The following is a 7574-nucleotide window of genomic DNA, read 5'->3' as shown; positions in this document are numbered from 1 at the left end:
CTGTTGTTATTGGAGATCCTGTTTTGCAGAAGAAGTTTTTTGGACGACTGGCTTGGTCCTTGGTGGTAGTCTTAGGTCTTGGTTTTTGGTCTTTGAAGTGTCCTTTAAATTGATTCTATAAGAAGAGTTCTTTTCAGGTTTTCCCCTTGGAGGGGTTTTTCCTTGGCTTGGAGCCTATATCTCGTGTTCATCTTTGTATGGTTGTGATCTTCTTTGTTTTGGAATTTATTTTGAAGATAAGAACATAAGTTAATCAAAGAAGAATAATGTAATATCACAAATAACTATCAAATAAGGAGAAATCAAATCAAAATTTGCCCTAATCAATTCTCCAACATGAAGTTGAACATTTTTAGGATATGCACAACCATCTTGTTGAACACCTTTATCTATCCATTGACTTGGGATAGAGTAAAATATATTTGTGAGATTTGGTGTCCATCATTGACCACAAGTTGGTCCGCAAAGTACTTAGGAACCTTCTAAACCTATCTAAAATAATGGTTTATGGAAGCTCAAAATTAACCTAAACCTGTTCGTAAAATAACTTAGCAACCATGGCCTTAATGTGATACTCTTCTTGAAATATGTCAAAATGTCCATCTTAGATAATTGATCAACAACCATAAATACATAGTCATTTCCATGCTTAGTTGAACATAGGCTTCACATGCAATCCATGGAGACAAACTTATAAGGCCTATTAGGGATAGGCAAAGGAGTGCACACTATTTTTTTCCTCATTGTAGGTTTAGTGATGACATATGTAATGCACAATTTCATATATTTGTGGACATCTGTCAGAGTTTTTGCCAATGTAAGTACTTTTATAGTACTTTTTATTCCTCATATTGTTTCCATTGAGTTAACAATGCCAAGGCACCATATGAAGGCTTTATAAAGCCTCCCCGCTTTAGGCTTGAAGTTAGCTCTTGGACCAAAGGAAAAAACCCCGAGACTGTCACAAAAGTAACCTTAAACCAACTCTTTCAAACACTCTCAAATGCCAAATTTGAAAGACTAATAAATGAATTAAATGCCGAAGAAATAATGCAAGGCAAAGATTATAATTAACTGAAACTATAATTTTAGACCAGGGTCTTTCCATTGGGCATCTTTATCTCACAATGTAAATAGTAAAAAAGTATTTATGGAATATGTAGAAGATATACCTTAAATACCAAAGAAAATGGCATAGCATTCCTTAGCATTGAGGAACAAGTATCAAGAAGGTTATTGATGGTGAATGTAATAGCCCTGGGTTAAGTTTCCATGTAAATAAAAGGACATTATAAAAGCAAAAATAAAACTAAGGTCATGGGACACATATTCCAAGCTGAATGAGAGGAAAAACATTACATTGGGATCCACTTGTGGTTAATTATTTATTATTGGCTATGGAAATTAGCATTAGCATTGGCAAGAGGCAAAAGGTAATAAAAGGAAAATTATTTATTATAGGCTAGCAAGGAACATGTGGCAAGGATGAAAAATAAATAAAGGAAAATGAAATAAATATGCATGCAAGGGAAATGAAGAAAAATAAAAGGAAAAGAAAGAGAAAAGGGGAGAGAAAGGACATTCACTCATTCACTTTGGGAAAAAGCAAGAGAGAACACTACAACAGTAGAGGAGGAGAAGAGCACTTGAACATAAGTAAGAGACAACCAAGGAAATAAAGGAGCAGACAAGCAAGGAAATAAAGGAGCACACGATGAATTCAAGGGAAGTCAAGAGAAGATTTGGACATCAACAATCAAGGGAAAAAAATAACTGAGGATTATCTTGCTAGGATTATGATACATGTTTTATGCATTGGTTTATTGGTCATTTTTTCTTTCATTGGCATGGGATTTTCTTGGATTGATAGTCATGTACAACCTTTCCATTTTCCATTTCGTGGATATCCATGATGTAGTGGGTTCCCTGTTTGGTTGAGCTTTGGATTGCTAATAGATTTTGGATCCTGTTGAGGTGGTCTTAGGAAAATCAAAAGGGTTGAGGGTGGATATGGTTTTCTTTGGGAAGCTCTTGACAATTGGGTGGAGGTAGGAAAATTCCTCCGGGTATGGTGAAGAAATTATGAGGCATTGAAGCTTGTATTGGTTTGGTGATTTATGGACCAGTTTAGGTGAAATCACTGTGGCCTGAAGTTGGAGGTGGTTTTCCTTCGAATTCCCTGTTTGTTTATGTTTTGGTTTATCCTATGTGATCCCACATTCAATCTTGGAATATGGCATGGGGGTGATTGGGTTGGAATAAAGATTTAGTTCAACCCAATCTATGGTCGGGTGATACATGGAAGTCCCTCAATTGGTTGGCACTATGCATATATTAATATGTGTTATTATTTAATGAGATCAATGGCCACAAGTTTTGTTTTAACGTGTGATTATGTGACTGGTTTGTCATGGCTTCATTCTAGTTAAATTCTAGTTATATGCATAATATATTTCTTATGATATGATGTGCTCTTGCTATTGATCTTTCTCATGGTTTGACAAGTTATTGAATATTTTATATGAATACATGAGCTAATATGTGTTAGTGACAATTAATATGAGAGGAAGTAAGCATTCTTGATGATATTTTGATGAAACTAATGAACAAGTGAACACATATGCATTCATGACCTACATGTATTATGTTTAAAAATTGTTTTTTATAAATGATTCACATGTATTGGACAAGTTTGAGCAAGAAAAAAGCTTGAAAACTAAGTATATACTCACATTAACCTTATTGATTGAGTCCTGGAAAGTTCTGGGTAGTTGGCTTGTAAGTTAGCCCTAAAAATCCTGGAATAAGTTTGTGGCCGCACTGCCTTAACGAGGAATTTTTGGCCACAATTGCACTTAAGGAAGGTCCGTGTGGATGGAGCCTTCTGGATGCATTGGCTAGCTTGCATGCATGTGACTGGGCTGTAAGCTAGGTTAGAAAGTGGTTCCAGCTCAAGGAAAAGGTCACCAGTGGAAATTGGTTGACATATGGGTGATTAGGTCTCAGCTTGTTGAGCAACAGAATAAAGGCAGTGGCAGAGAACCGTTGAAGTGTTGGATTTGTGGTAGAGATCATCACAATAAGGATTGTCCATTATATCAGGGTGACGGGCCTCAGATCTACAACTCTCAAGAGGTGCAAACAATTGGTGATATAGGTCAGAGCATTCCCCTGATTTATGTAATAGTTGATAATAAGCAGGTAGACCACGAAGCATCCATTATCAAGATGGAAGGTAAGTGTTGTAATTATAGCAAGAAAAGGCTTCACTTGACTTGTTTCTTAGTCAAATGGAGAAAAAACGATTTTCCACATCAACAAGATGACTTGGATTGTAGTTAGCTAGAGTGACATGGCCTTGTCTACTAGTTAAGTTAGTAAATTCGAGTTTGTAGGCTTGAAGTAGAGTTGTGCATGATTTGATTGCTAATATCTAGCAATCTAGTTGATTTATTGTTAATTGAACTTAGTTAACTGAGCTCTAGTCATTAGTTGAGTCAGTTAAGAGCCATTTGAGTAGTTCTAACAATTGTTAACTAACTAATCTCTCACTTAACTAGTCAATCAACTAAAAATAGACCTAGTCATGCACGGAATTCGAATTTCCTAGTTGACTAGATGGAAAAGACACATTTGTATTTATAATTGTATATTGTTGAGTATAGAGTTCTTTTGCATTGAGCAGGTGATTAATTCCCCTTGGATTTGCGCAAGAAAATAGGTAATTTCTATATTTTTTAGGAGCTTAATTCCTCTAGGATTGCACAAGAACATAGGAGGTTGGTTGAGGCTTGAATTGTCTAAGTGTTGACCAGAGTAGGTCAGGAAGCAGGAGAACAATTTTGCAGGGCAGGGTGTGCTTCAGAGTTGAAGTAAGACATTGTAATTGTTTCTCTTTCTCATTTGAATTAATGCAAAGAAACATAAGGTTTTTTTCCCTCTTGGGTTCCCGTATAAAATCATTGTGTTCCTTTTTTTCTGATGGTTGCATATTATTGCATGTGTTCTATAGTGTGTTTTGCTTTCCGCAGAATAGTAGAAGAAATTTTTATCTCTTGATTTTAGTTCGATTTCATTAGCAGTAGCAAATTTCTTGCAATTTATACATGGTATTAAAGCCCCAGAAGACTACATAGAAAACTTGTTCCATATCTTCTCTCAGAGAAATTTTGATTTGTAGAGTTTTTGGTGCAGATTCTCTTCAATGCAGGAAAAATGTCTTTCGATGGATTGAGGTTGGAGTATGCATTGGAGGGTACCTAGAATTTTTGTGCTTGGCAAGACAGGATGGAAGCTATCCTGACTGATGAGTATGGGAATATACACAAGTTGATATTCCAAAACCAACAACATTAGATGCAGAAGCACTTTCTCAATGGAAGAAATACACAACAAGATCTAGGAGGATTATTCTAGAGGGTGTCAAAGATCATGTGGTTTCGAACTTGTATGGAAAGGAGACTCCTTCTGCAATGTGGAAAGCTCTCACATATCTATTCTAGAGCAGCAATGATGCCAAGAAATTGGCATTGAGAGATAAACTCAAGAGCATTAAAATGCATAAAAATGAAACCATTCCACAATAGCTCTCTAGATTCATTCAAGTTTGAGATGAACTTGGAGGAGTAGGAGAAAAGGTACCATCATCTAAACTTGTGAGCTTAGAACTCCTTGGCCTTCTAAAATCCTGGCACAACTATAAGGATTCAGTTAATTGAAGAGACAAGATACCAGATTGGGAGAGACTTTGGTTTGATTTGGTGCACCAAATCAAATTACTGCGGATGTTCTATAGTCGGTAGGCCTAGCTGCTTCACAACCTCTACTGAAATGAGGTTCTTTTGGCTCATGCTATTGACAATGAACTACAACAGAGAACCCTTCATTCACATTTGTGAGTGGAATAAGCGCTCCTCCTCTTCTGGATCTTCAGGTTCAATCTTATGGATCTTGATGGTGGCCATAGTGGCACTAGGATCTGCATCAATGATCTGCTTCCATTTGTCATTTCCCTTGTTGGGCTCTAAATCAAAGTCAGAACATGCGTCGGACTCAAAAGCCTTCACCTCGACCACTAGTGACTGCTTGGTCCAACACTAACTTGTGTTGTGAGTGGATCTCTTATGAAACTCACACCACTTTCCCGTGTCCTTCTTTGTCTTTGTGGCGTTATTATTTGCTTGTAGCTTTGGCGGGTTCTCCTGCATCGCCCCACCTTGGCCTTTCCCTTTGCTCTGTGGTTTGGGGGTACCTTTCCCTTGCTTTGGATTCACAGATCCAAAGTCTTAGTATTTCCGTTTAAGCTTCTGCTCGATCTTGACATCATATCTGTACGCCGTGCTGAGCAAGAAGATGTCCATGAACTCCATCTAATCCTATTAGTACCTTTGTAGGCAGCCACGGTACGTGAGTACCAAATGTTTCTCAGAATCCTTGATACCCAAGTTTTCACGAAGGGTATGAAAAACATTGGTAAACTCTGACACGTCTTGGTCCCTTCCCTATTGCAGTGTGGTCCACTTCATGTATTTATCCTCATAGCTCCTGACGGGGTAGTACTTATCCTTGATGGCATCCCGAAATGAATCCCAAGTGGGTGCGACTGAAAAGAGTGAGGGCATACTTTCATCCTTTTGCTCACAGTAGGTTTCCCACCAGTCCTTGGCATGGGAGGTGGCTTTGAGAAGAGGAAAAGTAATATTTTTCCAGCTGGGAAAAGCTTGAACATAAAAATATCCTTCTATCATATTTAACCATTTATTTATGGCGTCTGCATCTATCTGACCCTCAAATATGGGAATTCCAAAGTTAACTTTTACCTTAAAGGGTGTGGCACTTCTAGCGTAGATGCTAGAAGTAGATGCATCGCCCTTGGGTAGCCGCTGAAGGATTTGGGCAAATTTGTCCATCATCGCATTCCTCTGTCACTGGAGGGCTTCTTCGAGCAAGATTTTGAAAGGATATCCTACCCCCTCATCTTTCTTTTTCCCCCATGGGAAGCCATCAGGATTTGCGAGGCTGGTCTTGCAAAGGTTCGACTAGTTCAACTCTTAAATCCTTATATCTCGACCTCGTTGGGGACATGCACAGAAAAACAAAGAAAGAGCAGACTGCTCTGATACCACTAATCTGAATTTAAACAAGAACACAACAAATTACAGATATAACCATAAACACAAAGATGCAGCGGAAATAACACTTCATTTCATTAATATCAAATATTGAAATATGCTTACAAGCATAATGGAAATAAGACTAGCTCGGGCGATGGTAGCTTATCTTCGAGAAGAGATGTGGCGGCTACATGCCTCTGAACTATGTTACAATGAGGCTCCAAGGCCTATTTATTATTGAATAACAATGGAAAACCCTAAACATCCAGAAACCTAACCCTAGGAAATGAAGCGCCAAAGCTGTGGGCCCCGTTTGGGTAAATTGGTACATCAATTTCTCAGGGTCATAACTTTGGCATACGATCTCTGTTTGACTATCATAATACCTCGTTTCAAAGATCTCAAAGAGTAGGCTAAAAACAAACTAGTAGCTACTCGATGGTATATGACTATGGATGTGTTGTAGTTGATAGGCCTAGTCGCTTCATGACCTCTACTGAAATGAGGTTCTTTTGGCTTCTGCTGTCGATAATGAACTGTAGTGGAGAACCTTTCACCCATATTTGTGAGTGGAATAAGCACTCCCCCTCTTCTGGATCTTCATGCTCAATCTTATGGATCTTGGTGGTGGCCACAATGGCACTGGGCTCCACATCAATGATCTGCTTCCCTTTGTCATTTCCCTTGTCGGGTTCTAACTCAGAGTCAGAACATGCGTCAGACTCAAAAGCCTTCAGCTCGACCACGAGTGACTACTTGGTCCGACACTCACTTGTGTTGTGAGTGGATCTATTATGAAACTCACACCACTTTCCTGTGTCCTTATTTGTCTTCGTGGTGTTATTATTTTCTTGCAGCTTTGGCGGGTTCTCCTGGGTCGCCCCACCTTTGCCTATCCATTTTATCGACGGTTTGGGGGCACCTTTCCCTTGCTTTGGATTCACAGATCCAAAGTCTCAGTTTTTCTATTTAAGCTTTTGCTCGATCTTGACATCGTATCATTATGCCATGCCGAGCAAGGATATGTCCATGAACTCCATCTCATCTTGGATGTACCTTTGTAGGTAGCTGCGGTACTTGAGTACCAAATGTTTCTCAAAATCCTTGATACCTAACTTCGTGCGAAGGGTATGAAAAACATTGGTAAACTCTAAAACGTATTGATCCCTTCCCTATCGCAGTGTGGTCCACTTTATGTATTTATCCTCATAACTCCCGATGGGGTAGTACTGCTCCTTGATGCCATCCCAGAATGAATCCCAAGTGGGTTCAGCTGAAAATATTGAGGGCATATTTTCATCCTTCTGTTCACAGTAGGTTTCCCACCAATCCTTGGCATGGGGGGTCGCTTTGAGAAGAGAGAAAGTAATATTTTCCCGGTTGGAAAAATCATGAATAGAAAAATATCCTTCTATCATATTTAACCATTTATCTATGACATCCACATCTATCTGACCCTCA

The sequence above is a fragment of the Pinus tabuliformis genome, chromosome 1_2, assembly GCF_031772625.1.
Source record: "Pinus tabuliformis cultivar Carrire ecotype Pingquan chromosome 1_2, CPIR1, whole genome shotgun sequence".
Classification (NCBI taxonomy): Eukaryota; Viridiplantae; Streptophyta; class Pinopsida; order Pinales; family Pinaceae; genus Pinus; species Pinus tabuliformis.
The sequence above is the reverse complement of the archived record's forward strand: the minus strand, read 5'-3'. Positions refer to the sequence as shown.